The following is a 13,910-nucleotide window of genomic DNA, read 5'->3' as shown; positions in this document are numbered from 1 at the left end:
CGCCACCTGGTCCCAGGCGGCACTGGCTGCCTGGTGGCTGACTCTCCGGGACCCTCGGGGGAACACGGCATCCCTCCTGGCCTCCGTATCTAGGAGCCTATCCAGGGCGGCATTGCTGAATCTTAGGGTGGGTCTCCTGATCGCTATTATTGCGAGCTGGCTGCTCGACCATGGTAGCGAGGCTGGTGAGCGCGGTCCTGGCGAATCAGCTGATGAGCCTTCATTTACAGCGAGAAGCCCACGAGCCCTCATTAAGTGGACCAATTAATGTTGGATTGTGTTGCCGGCCTCACTGGGTCGAGCGCTGGGAAGCTTGCGGTAATTCCCGCTCGTTACCACTCCAAGAATGTTTTCCAGAGAATTGCGACCGGAGAATCCCGCATTAATGAAATTGGGGTCGCACCCACGCCAGTGGGGGGATGCAAAAGGGTCAATAATGCTTCTCGGGCGGGGCATCATATTCTCCAGTTTCCTCTGGGTCGGGAACCACCTGGGCGGGAATCACTACTGCTACTGACAAGTGGGACCCTAACGTGTTGGGCCTTGCGGTGGGCAAAGGGGATAACTCTTTGAGAGAGTTGCTCCCAAAGTCCACCCGAGGACCATCCTCCTCCCCACATTGCAAGACCCGCCCACCTCACTCTCACTCGACTGCCCCACCTCCCCATCACAGAGACTCCCTAAATAAAGAGACCCCCTAAATAAAGAGACCACCCAGAAAAGAGACCCCGGTCAGGAAACCCCGTACGTTTCGGGGATGGAAGGATGGGAGGAGCGAAGGGCTGGTTTAGCTCACTGGGCGAAATCGCCGGCTTTTAAAGCAGACCAAGGCAGGCCAGCAGCACGGTTCGATTCCCGTACCAGCCTCCCTGAACAGGTGCCGGAATGTGGCGACTAGGGGCTTTTCACAGTAACTTCATTGAAGCCTACTTGTGACAATAAGCGATTTTCATTTCATTTCATTTCATAATACAAATGAAGGACCTATTTCTTGAAGGACGGTTTGTGAGTTTGGAGGAGTTGGGGGGGGTAACGTTTGGGATCCCACGGAGGGTGATTTTCAGGTATATGCAGGTGTGAGATTTCACAAAAAAGGTCTTTCCGACTTTTCCGGTGGCACCACCCTCCTCGTTGCTGGAGGGGGCGCTGTCGGTAGTGGGGTTGGGGAGGGAGGGTCATCTCGGCGATCTATGGGAGGATTGTGGAGGGGGATATGATGTCTCAGGAGGGGGTTAAGGCCAAGTGGGAGGTGGAGCTGGGGATGGAGCTGAGGACGAGTTGTGGTTTGAGGTGTTCGGTGGGGGGGGGGGGGGGGGAGTAAATGCCTCAACATCATGTGCGAGGCTGGTGTTGATACAGCTAAAGTTAGTACACAGAGCGCACCTGACAAAGTTGAGGATGAACCTGTTGTTTGAAGGTGTGGAGGATATTGTGAGCTGTTTGGGAGGGGCCCAGCCAATCACTGGCATATGTTCTGGTTCTGCCCCAAATTGGGGAAATTTTGGAGGTTGTTTTTCAGCACCATGTCACGATCTTTCATGTGGATTAGGAGCCCAGTCCATGGGGGCCATATTCGGGGTGTTGAACTAGCCAGAGCTGAAGACGGGAGTGGGGGAAGATATTTTAGCCTTTGCCTCGCTGATCGCTTGCAGGCGGGTCCTGTTAGGGTGGAGGTCAGCTTCTCCCCCCAGTACCTCAGTGTGGCTGGGGGACCTATTAGAGTTTTTGTATTTGGAAAGGATGAAATTTGCTTTGAGGAGGGGTGAGTGAGGGGTTCCAAAAGAGACGGGGTTTGTTTGTACTACATTTCAAAGAGCTGATCACCGCCAGTTGCTAAAGGGGAGAGGAAGGGCTAAGCGGGGTGTTTGGTTGAGGTTACTGGGAGGAGGGGTTGGGGGGGGGGGGGGGGGGGGGGGGTTTGTGTTGTTTTTTCTTTGCAATATTCTGTGTTTAAAAATGTTAAATTATCAAAAACTTGAATAAAAACCTTAAAAAATAGAATTGGGAATCGTTTCCTCATTTGCACTCGCAGCAGGAATGCAAATCAGGTGCAGTTCAGCTCCTTTGGGAGAACATAATCCCCTAAATGGAGCATTTCCCCAGCATGTTGTGAGTGGGTGGGGACGAAAGTAGTGTGTGAGGTGCCTCAGGCCTCAATGCTGGGCCCTGTGCTGTTTATAATTTACATAAACAGCCTGAATTCAAAACTCAATGCAAAGTAGTCAAATTTATAGAACACATCAAATTGCAAAGTTGGGAGTAAGTTGTAAGTGGCAAAACAACTTCAAAAGAACTTTAATTCAGACAAGATAAAGTGGTAAGAAAACCTAGATCATGAACATACTGCATGAATGGTCTTGAAACAGGGGATAATGAAACTGGAAGACAGCTAAGAACTTTAGCGGATTCAATGCTAAACATGTCCAAACAGTGCAGAACAGCAATCAACGAAACCAAAAAAATGTTAAACTCTACAGTCAAAATTGTACAATATGGGAAAGTGGAGATTTAATAGTGCACCCTGGAATAACAGTCATTTCAGTTTGTCAAGAGAAAAGACATTCAACCTTTGGGTGAAACCTGCAGAAATCTGCTTCTCAGTGTGAATTGTGAGCAAAACAGCTTGGAAAGGAGACATCTTAGAGCAATATAAACATTTATTACAGATGTAGGAACAATTAATCCAGAATATAACACACCCAGGCTCAAGCTATAGAAGAACTCTGAACTTGAAGTGAATGACATCTGAAGTAAACTTCCAGACAGAACAGAATCGTAGGAACAGGAGACGGCCAATTAGCTTGCTGCCCCATGCAATGAGATTATGACTGACCTGTGGGGCACGGTGGCATAGTGGTCAGGGACCCAGGTTCAATTCCCACCTTGGGTGACTGTGTGGAGTTTGCACTTTCTCCCCGTGTTTGCGTGGGTTTTCTCTGGGTACTTTGCTTTCCTCCCACAGTCCAAAGATGTGAAGGTTAGGTTGATTGGCCACGCTGAATTACCCCTTTGTGTCCAAAGGTGGGAGTTACGGGGGTAGGGCGTGTTTCTTTGGAGGGTCGGTGCAGAATTGATGGACTGAATGCCTCCTTCTGCACTGTAAGGATTCTGTGATTCAGTGCCCGAATTCCATATACCCAGCTTTAGTGGGCAAGCTCTAATTGAGCCCTCCCGACCAACAGGGTGTTTTTCCTAAAGATTCGGGTGCCTTTTGCAAAGCCGCCTCAGTACACTAAAGTTCAAATGGAACACCCCCCCCCCCCCCCCCCCCCCCACCCACCACCACCATTTCCGCCAGCACTGTTCAGGCAGTTCAGGGGGCAAGGGGGCCGTACTTGGGAGACAGTGCCGGGGGCAGTGCCCGGACATGGCCTTGACCTCCCTGAGTGATGCACTCACTTGAACTCCGCTGGGAGGTCTACCTGCCAGGTGTGCGCCTTGGGAAATAATTTGTCATTCACACCATTCTGCCCTCATGACAATTGTGTTCCCTACACTGACTGCCACATTCGGCAGCTCCCGCTAGAATCGGACTTTCGGGCTCTTTTTAGGGCCCCCAGCGGCACTTTTTCGATGATCCCCAGTGTGGGAAGGGGTTAATATTATTCCCTAGGAATTGTATGGATTGGACAAGGAGTGGAGCGGTGAAAAAAGTGGAGTTGGAGCAGAGACAGGTGCGAGAAAGGAAGGCTAAGATGGCGGCGGGTGGAGACCAGGCAGCGTGGGAGCAGTGGTCACAGGAGCAGCAGGAGTTTCTCCAGCACTGCTTCACGGAGCTGAAGTCAGAGTTCTTAGAACCGATGAAGGCCTCAATTGATAAGCTGCTTGAGGCCCAGACAGCCCAAGGGGCGGCGATCCGGGAGGTCCGGCAAAAGGTCTCGGAAAATGAGGATGAGATCTTGGGCCTGGCGGTGAAGGTGGAGGCGCAAGAGGCGCTCCATAAGAAATGGCAGGCGAAGCTCGAGGACCTGTTGTGTTGTGTTTTGGGGGGGATTTTGTGGTTGGGTTGATCACTGTGTCTTCTTTGTCTGTCAGGCAGGCTTGTAGGGGGTTGGACAGGTAAAAGCCTGTGGGTGTTGGTGGCTGGAATTGGGGATGGGGCCCCGCCGGGGGGGGGGGGAGGCCCGAGCCGGAGGAATTGGGACTGGGCCTGGAAGGGAAGCTATGCCAGAGGGGATGGGGCCGGACGGGTAGAAAGCACGGGCTTTTTCCCGCGCTAAGGATGGAAAGGGGCGGGGCCGGAGCTGGAAGCGCGGGCTTTTTTCCCGCGCTAAGGATGGAAAGAGACGGGGCTGGTGCTGAAAGCTCGGGCTTTCTTCCCGCGCTGAGAGTGGAAGGGGTGGAGTTGGGGGGGGACGGGGCGGGGGGGGGGGAGTGCCCGCTGATGGACAGGAGGGAGGAGGGGGGAAGGGAGATTCTTACACTGGGGGGGGTCGATGGAATGGCGGAAGTAGCCGGGGTCAGCAGGAGTCGCTGACTCACAGGAGTGCAATGGGGGGAGCAATGCAGCTAGGGGGAAACCTGGCTGGGGGGTTGGGGGGGGGGGGGGGGGGGGGAAACCGGGTTGCTGCTGGAATGGCCAAGGGAGAGCTGAAGTTTGTAGAGGAGGTCAGGGTGGGGGTCTGCCGCTGGGAGGAATGGGAAGTGCGGGGGGGGCGCGGACACGTGGCTGGCCTACGAAGGGTAATGGCTAGTCGGCTGGGGAGGGGGGCTGGTAGCCCCCTGATCCGGCTGAACGGGCCGGTCAAACAGACCCGTGTGTTCGCGCACCTGAAGGGGCTAAAGGCGGATGTGGTCATGCTTCAGGAAACGCATCTACGGGTGGCAGATCAGGTAAGGCTAAGGAAGGGGTGGGTAGGACAGGTGTTCCATTCGGGGCTGGATGCAAAAAATCAGGGGGTGGCGATCTTGGTGGGGAAGCGGGCGTCGTTTGAGGTGCTGAGCATCGTCGCAGACAACGAAGGTAGGTATGTGATGGTGAGTGGTAAGCTGCAGGGGGTGCAGGTGGTTTTGGTAAATTGTATATGCCCCGAATTGGGACGATGCGGGTTTCATGCGGCGCATGTTGGGCCGTATCCCGGACTTAGAGACAGGGGGCTTGATAATGAGGGGGGGGATTTCAACATGGTGCTGGACCCGGCACTAAGTCGCTCTAGGTCTAGGACGGGCAGGAGGCCGGCGGCGGCCAAGGTGCTGAGGGAGTTTATGGACCAGATGGAGGGGGTAGATCCGTGGAGGTTTGCGAGGCTGGGGTCCAGGGAATTCTCATTCTTCTCCCATGTTCATAAGGCCTACTCTCGGATTGACTTTTTTGTACTGAGCTGATTCCGAGGGTAGAGGACACGAAGTACTTGCCGATAGTCATCTCTGACCATGCCCTACATTGGGTGGACCTCGTGCTGGGGGAGGAGAGGGACCAGCGCCCGCTGTGGCGTTTGGAGGTGGGGATGTTGGCGGACGAAGAGGTTAGCGGGCTGGTCCGGGGGTGTATAGAGAGGTACCTGGAGACCAACAATAATGGGGAGGTGCAAGTAGGGGTGGTTTGGGAGGCGTTGAAGGAGGTGGCCAGGGGAGAGCTGATCTCCATCAGGGCCCATAAAGAAGGGAAGGAGAGGAGAGAGAGAGGGAGAGGCTAGTGGGGTAGATGGTTACGATAGATAGGAGGTACTCAGAGGCCCCTGAGGAGGGATTACTCAGGGAGCGGCGCAGCCTTCAGGCCGAATTTGACTTGTTGACCACCAGGAAGGCGGAGGCGCAGTGGAGGAAGGTGCAAGGGGCGGTGTATGAGTATGGCGAGAAGGCCAGCAGGATGTTGGCACACCAGCTTAGGAAGCGGGAGGCAGCGAGGGAGATTGGGGGAGTGAGGGAAGGAGAGGGGGGCATGGTGCGTAGTGCGGTGGGGATTAACCGGGTCTTCAGGGACTTCTATGAGGGACTGTATCGGTCTGAGCCCCCATCTGAGGAGGAGGGGATGGGTCGTTTTCTGGACCGGCTAAGGTTCCCGAGGGTAGAGGAGGAGTGGGTGGCGGGGCTGGGGGCGCAGGTTGGGTTGGAGGAACTGGTTAAGGGACTAGGGAGCATGCAGGCAGGGAAGGCACCAGGGCCAGATGGGTTCCCGATGGAATTCTACAGGAAATATGTGGACCTGTTGGGCCCGCTGCTGGTTAGGATTTTCAATGAGGCAAGGGAAAGGGGGGGGGGGGGGGGGGGGGGGGGGGGGGGGGGGGTCCTGCCCCTACGATGTCTAGGGCACTGATCTCCCTGATCTTGAAGCAGGACAAGGACCCTTTGCAGTGCGGGTCGTATAGGCCGATTTCACTTCTCAATGTAGATGCAAAACTGCTGGCGAAGATATTGGCCACGAGGATCGAGGACTCTGTCCCGGGGATTATACACGAGGATCAGACGGGTTTTGTGAAAGGGAGGCAGATGAATACCAATGTACGCAGGCTCCTAAATGTAATTATGATGCCGGCGGTGGAGGGGGAGGCGGAGGTAGTGGTAGCTATGGATGCGGAGAAGGCCTTCGATAGGGTGGAGTGGGGATACCTGTTGGAGGTGTTGAGGAGGTTTGGGTTTGGGGAGGGGTTCGTCAGCTGGGTGAGACTGCTGTACGAGGCCCCGGTGGTGTGTGTGGCCATGAACAGGAGGAGGTCGGAATATTTCCGGCTATACTGAGGAATGAGGCAGGGGTGCCCTTTTTCCCCCCTGCTCTTTGCGCTGGCGATAGAGCCCCAGGCCATGGCCTTGAGGGAGTCTAGGAATTGGAGGGAGCTGGTGTGGGGGGGGGGGGGGGGGGGGGGGGGGGGGTGCTGGCGTTGCCTAACCTCTGCGGGTATTACTGGGCTGCCAACGTGGATAATGGAGGGGGCGGCTTGGAAGAGGTTGGAGATGGTGTCCTGTGTGGGCACGAGCCTGGGGGCGCTGGTGACGGCACCACTGCCGCTCCCTCCGATGAGGTACACTACTAGCCCGGTGGTGACAGTGACCCTCAAAGTCTGGGGGCAATGGAGACGTCACAGGGGGGAGGTGGGGGCCTCGGTGTGGTCCCCGATACGCGAGATCCATCGGTTTGCCCCGGGGAAAATGGATCGGGGGTTCCGGAGCTGGTACAGGGCGGGTATTAGGAGGATTGGGGACCTGTTCATCGACGGGAAGTTTGCGAGCCTTAGGGAACTGGAGGAGAAATTCGGGCTCCCCCCCCGGAAACATTTTCCGATATATGCAGGTAAGGGCGTTCGTTAGGCGACAGGTGGTGGAGCTCCCTCTGCTGCCGGCGCCCAGGGTTTAGGATAGGGTGTTGTCGGGGGTGTGGGTTGGAGAGGGTAGGATTTCGGCAATTTATCAGATGATACAGGAGGAGGAGGAGGCCTCAGTCGAGGAGTTAAAAGGTAAGTGGGAGGAGGAACTGGGGGAGGAGATCGATGAGGGTACGTGGGCGACTGCTTTGGGAAGAGTAAATTCTTCCTCCTCTTGCGCCAGGCTTAGCCTGATACAATTTAAGGTACTGCACAGGGCGCATATGACCGGGGCAAGGCTGAGCCGGTTCTTTGGGAATGAGGTTAGGTGTGTGAGACGTTTCGGGGGGTTCTGCAAACCATGCCCACATGTTCTGGGCATGCCCAGCGTTAGAGGAGTTCTGGAGGGGTGTAGCGGGGACGGTGTCAAGGGTGGTGAACTTGACTTGTGGGGGGAGGGGTTTGTTTATCTTTGGTTGGAGATTTATTATTGTTTATTGGTTATTGTTTATTGTTCATTGGTTATCGTTCATTGTTTATTTATTTTTGCTGTTTCACGGTTCTGTACAGGGGTGGGGGGGGGGGGTTTATTTCTTTTCCCCATTATTTATGATGTAAAAATTTCGAATAAAAATATATTTTTTAAAAGACATACGACACGCTTGCCTTCATCGGCCGAGGCATTGAGTTTAAAAATTAGTAAGTCATGTTGCAGCTGTATGGAACCTTAGTTGGGCCACACTTAGAATATAGTGTTCAATTCTGGTCACCACACTACCAGGAGAATGTGGAGGCTTTAGAAAGGGTGCAGAGGAGGTTTACCAGGATGTTGCCTGGTATGGAGGGCATTAATTATGAGCAGAATTTGGATAAACTCGGCTTATTCGCACTGAAGCGACAGCGATTGAGGGGCAACCTGATAGAAGTCTACAAAATTATGAGGGGCATAGACAGAATGGACAGTCAGAAGCTTTTCCCCAGGGTAGAGGGGTCAATTACTAGGTTTAAGGTGCGAAGGGCAAAATTTAGAGGAGATATGCAAGGCAAGTTTTTTACACAGAGGGTAGTGGGTGCTTGGAACTCGCTGCTGGAGGAGGTGGTGGAAGCAGGAACAATAGTGACACTTAAGGGGCATCTTGACAAATACATGAATAGGATGGGAATAGAGGGATTCAGACCCCAGAAGTGTAGAAGATTTTAGTAGATGGGCAGCATGGTCGGTGCAGGCTTGGAGGGCTGAAGGGCCTGTTCCTGTGCTGTACTTTTCTTTGTCCTTTGTTCATTTACAACCTGAAGTCAGATATAAAGTATAACATTTGCAGATTATATACAGAATGGTATCCAAATGCTAAATAAGCAAAATAAATAGTTGGCTCACAGAAGAGAACACGAAAAGGTTGAGTACCTTGGCATATTGTTGTCAAATGCCCTTTAATATTCAAACATGTTAAACAATGGACAACAGGACCTGGCAGTCCTGACTGTAAGTAACACACATTCACTTAAAGGGTGACAATGGGGGAAATCAAACCAACTTGTATTCAGTTATCTTGAATGCTGAGGAATAAAGAAAAGTCAAACATTTTAAATAAAACTATAGAATTTCTACAGTGCAGAAGGAGGCCATTCAGCCCATCGAGTGTGCACCAACCCTCTGAAAGAACAGTCCACCCAGGCCCACTTCCCCGCCCTATCCCCGTAAACCCATCTATCTTGCACATCTGTGGATGCTTAGGGAAATTTAGAATGACCAATCCACCTAACCTGCATATCTTTGGACTGTGGGGGGGGAACACCTGAGCGCCTGGAGGAAACCCACGCAGTCTCGGGGAGAAAGTACAAACTCCACACAGATAGTCATCCAAGGCCGAACTATGCTTCCTCCGGGTGCTCCGGTTTCCTCCCACAGTCCCAAGATGTGCAAGTTAGGTGGATTGGCCATGCTAAATTGCCCTTAGTGTCCAAAAAATGTGAGGTGGGGTCACTGAGTTCCAGGGATAAGGTGGAGGTGTGGGTTTAAGTAGGATGCTTTTTCCAAGGGCCGGTGCAGACTTGATGGGCCAAATGGCCTCCTTCTGCACTGTAAATTCTATGATTCCATGATACGTCCATTTTGAGGCACTTCCTACTCTCAGGCCTATGGGGAATCTGAGGCTTCAAAGATCCCAGCCTTCTGATTGGACCAGCAGAAATGGTGGCCTGCTCATATTCCTTAATAGATGGCAGGCACATAGGCTGTTTTCGAGGGAATAGCTCCTGGCAAATGTGGGTTCACAGGACCCCCAATTAATCCACGGGAAAATCCTGCCTTAACTGTCCCGACATCATCAACAACCTGGCTCTCTTGTCAGGAGTCACTTTGATGGTTACATGCAAGGACGATCATGTAAATTAGCTATATTGATATAATTGCTGACATTTCCATGAAATTCAGACTTTACTCAGCTCTGAAATTCAGCTCCTGTAAACTTCATTCTCAATTCAAGACCCCAATTCAAAGGTCATTGCCCACAAGTCAAGTTCTGTGCTTCAGGATATAACTTCTATTTACAGACCTAGGGGTAACAAAAGGATATGTGTGATGAGCATGTGACTCAACTGAAATCATAAAGCAGCAATGTTGATAATGGAAGGGCTGTTAGATCATCTATCTTTAAAATGAAAAATTTAATAATTAAAAATTGTGCGAGCTAATAATGTGTTTAGGGAAGACTATTATACACACCATTTAATTTCTTTGATTAATTAGTCATTTCATAATCAAACAAGGTATCCTTAATCTTTGCCTATTTTCTGTATCACACCACTCATTCATGTGTATTTATTCACTCTGGCTATTGCATTTTGAGATTAAAAACTAGAATGTTGATATTGTTAATGTTTCCTTTGTGACTTCCAAACATTGGGAAAGGATTTGAGTAATTAGACATAGCAGAAGAACATAATAACTAGGAGCAGGAGTAGGCAATTTGGCCCCTCGAGCCTGCTCTGCCATTTAATATGATCATGGCTGATCTTTTTGTGGACTCAGCTCCACTTACCCGCCCGCTCACCATAACCGTTAATTCTGTTACTGTTCAATGTCTACCTTTGCCTAAAAAACATTCAACAAGGTAGCCTCAACTGCTTCACTGGGCAGGGAATTCCACAGATTCACAACCCTTTGGGTAAAGAAATTCCTCCTCAACTCAGTCCTAAATCTGCGCTCCCTTATTTTGAGGCTATGCTCCCTAGTTCTAGTTTCTCCCGCCAGTGGAACTACCACTCTGCTTCTATCTTAACCATTCCCCTTATAATTTTATATGTTTCTATCAGATTCCAAAACTGTGCACAGTACTCCAGGTGAGGCCTCACCAGCACCCTACACAGCTGCAACATAACCTCCCTACTTTTAAACACTATCTCTCGAGCAATGAAGGTCAAAATTCCATTTGCTTTCTTAATTACCTACTGCACCTGCAAACCAATGTTTTTGTGATTCATGCACAAGGACGCCCAGGTCCCACTGCACAGCAGCATACTGCAATTTTTTATCATTTAAATAATAGTCCATTTTGCAGTTATTCCTACCAAAATGGATGACCTCACATTTACCAACATTGTGCTCCATCTGTCATACCCTTGGCCACTCATTTGAACTATCTACATCCCTCTGAAGACTTTCAGTGTCCTCTGTACACTTTGCTCTACCACTTATCTTAGTGTCATCTGCAAACTTTGACACAATACGCTTGGTCCCCAACTCCAAATTATCTATGTAAATTGTGAACAATTGAGCTCCCAACACTGATCCCTGAGGCTCATCACCGCCAAATAGTAAAACACCCATTTATCCCCACTCTTTGCGTTCTGTTAGTTAACCAATCCTCTATCCATGCTAATACATTACCCATAATGCTGTGCACACTTTTCTTATGAAACAGTCTGTTGTGCAGCACCTTGTCGAGTGCCATAGGATTCACGTTGTCCACCGCGCTTGTAATGTCGTCAAAGAATTCCAATAAATTAGTTAAACATGACCTGCCTGGTCAGCCGGCGGAGAGGAACTGGGATGAGAAGAGGATTAAAGCACCTTGAGGAGGGAGGAAAGCGCCGCTCGGCCCAGCTCCCGGCCTCATCCCCCCGGACACCACTGCCTTTCTTTGATGAAGAAGTAGAACATGGAGAATGATAAACTTTCGCCAGCGAATGGGTTGGATTGGTAGGATTATATCTGCTAGCAAGTGCTGCAGCCTTTTATTATGTATTTCAAATCAATGAAACTTACAACCAACTGGCTTTGGAGCACATTCAGCGGCACTCCGAGGATCTGGGGAGTGGAGCCTCTTGGACACAGACAGTAACCGCCCGCTTGTTTTCTCTCCCATTTTGGCTGTTTCTGATTCTTAATCTGCAAATCTTCTTGTTCCTATATTCATGAACAAGAGCTAATCCCAAGTCCATTAGCTATTGCATTTTCCCAATCTATCTGGCCACATTCTGCAATCGTCACCAAGCTTTTGTCGAAGCCTCCAATCAAATCAGCAGATTGAAAATAATTGACACATGAATGGACTTGTCACTTTGGGTTTCAATGAGTGTAACCCCAAATTGAGATTCGAAGCATGGATGCTTAATTTGATGTGATCTGTAATGATATGTTTGGCTGTATCTGAAATTTCATCACTGGGTTCTTAAATAATATAACTTTATTTGGGACTGTACAGATCCTGTAAGGAACTGTGTAAAGTGACATTGTTAGAATTCTGTTGATGTTTCATTCACCGTGATCCATGGCATCAATCATCCGAACACATATTTCAGGAATTTTCATTATTTTTCAATAGGAATTCCCAGCTCTTTTAGGCCACTTTGGTGGGAAAGGGTTTGATTCCTCATCCTTTCAGATGCTTAAACCTATATTTTAATTTTTTCGCACTTCAATGTTTTCTATTTCTGGCAAGATGTCTATTTCGGAATATACAAACGATGCAGATTATATTCACATTAACCATTTTTGGAAATAGTGTGTTTACAAAATGGCTTTGTGAATAAAGATTATTTGATCATCTAAAAAAAAAACCATGCTCTGCCTTTCATGTACCTATGTTGCGACTGTCCAATGGGACAATTTCTAACCAGGGCCGGGATTCTCCCCTACCCGGCGGGGCGGGGGGTCCCGGCGGGATGGAGTGGCGTGAACTACTTCGGCGTTGGGTCGCCCCAAAGGTGCGGATTTCTCTGCATCTTTAGGGGCCAAGCCCTAACCTTGAGGGGCTCGGCCCGCGCCGGAGTGGTTGGCGCCCTGCCGGCCAGTGGGAAAGGCCTTTGGCGCCACGCCAGCTGGAGCCGAAGGGACTTCGCCGGCCGGCGGAAGTCCGCGCATGCGCCGGAGCGTCAGCGGCTGCTGACATCATCCCCGCGCATGCGCAGGGGAGGGGGTCACTTCCGCGTCCGCCATTGTGAAGGCTATGGCGAACGCGGAAGGAAAAGAATGCCCCAACGGCACAGGCCCGCCCTCCGATCGGTGGGCCCCGATCGCGGACCAGGCCACCGTGGGGGCACCCCCCCCCCCCCCGGGGCCAGATCGCCCCGCTCCTCCCCCCAGGACCCCGGAACCCGCTTGCGCCGCCTGGTCCCGCTGGTAAGGTAGGTGGTTTGATTCCCGCCGGCGGGTCCGGCATGACAGCAGCGGGACTTCGGCCCATCGCAGGCCGGAGAATTGCCGGGGGGGGGGCACCGACAGGCGCGGCACAATTCCCGCCCCCGTCGAATCTCTGGTGCCGGAGACTTCGGGAGATGGCGGGGGTGGGATTCACGCCGCCCCCCGGCGATTCTCCGACCCGGCGGGGGGTCGGAGAATCCCGCCCCAGATGTCTTGCTATTTCTTCCTTGATCATAGATTCAAGCACTTTCCCCACTACAGAAGTTAAGCTAACCGGCCTATAGTTACCTGCCTTTTGTCTACCTCCTTTTTAAAATAATGGCATCACATTTGCTGTTTTTAATCTGCCGGAACCACCCCAGAGTCATGTGAATTTTGGTAAATTACCACGAGTGCATTTGCTATTTCCCCCGCCATCTCTTTTAGTACCCTGGGATTCATTCCATCAGAGCCAGGAGACTTGTCTACCTTTAGCCCCATTAGCTTGCCCAACACTACCTCCTTAGTGATAATGATCGTTTCTAAGGTCCTCACCTGCCATCGCCTCCTTGACAACAATTATTGGCATGTTATTTGTGTCTTCCACTGTGAAGACCAACACAAAATACCTGTTCAATGCCTCGGCCATTTCTTCATTTCCCATTATTAAATCTCCCTTCTCATCCTCTAAAGTACCAAAGTTTACCTTCGCCTCTCTTTTTTGTTTCATACATTTGTGAAATTTTTGCTGTTTTTATATTCTGAGCTAGTTTACTTTCATAATCTATCTTACTTTTCTTTGTACCTTTTTCCGTGGCTTTCTGTTGACATTTAAAGATTTCCCAATCCTCTATTTTCCTACTAATTTTTGCCATTTTGTATGTATGCATTTTCTTTCAATTTGATATCCTCCTTTATTTCCTTAGATATCCATGGCTGATTAGCCCTTTTCCTAAAGTCCTTCCTCTTCACTGGTACATACTTTGCTGAGCACTATGAAAAATCGCTTTAAAAGTCCTCCACTGTTCCTTAATTGTCCCACCATAAAG

General features: G+C 50.7%; 1 pseudogene; it reads left to right on the top strand.

Moving 5' to 3' along the window:
- The first annotated feature begins 11,405 nt into the window (after positions 1–11,405).
- On the top strand, positions 11,406–11,787 carry LOC119971002 (annotated as a pseudogene).
- Positions 11,788–13,910: the final 2,123 nt, after the last annotated feature.

This window comes from Scyliorhinus canicula, chromosome 9 (genome assembly GCF_902713615.1).
Source record: "Scyliorhinus canicula chromosome 9, sScyCan1.1, whole genome shotgun sequence".
Taxonomy (NCBI): Eukaryota; Metazoa; Chordata; class Chondrichthyes; order Carcharhiniformes; family Scyliorhinidae; genus Scyliorhinus; species Scyliorhinus canicula.
The sequence above is the reverse complement of the archived record's forward strand: the minus strand, read 5'-3'. Positions and strand labels throughout refer to the sequence as shown.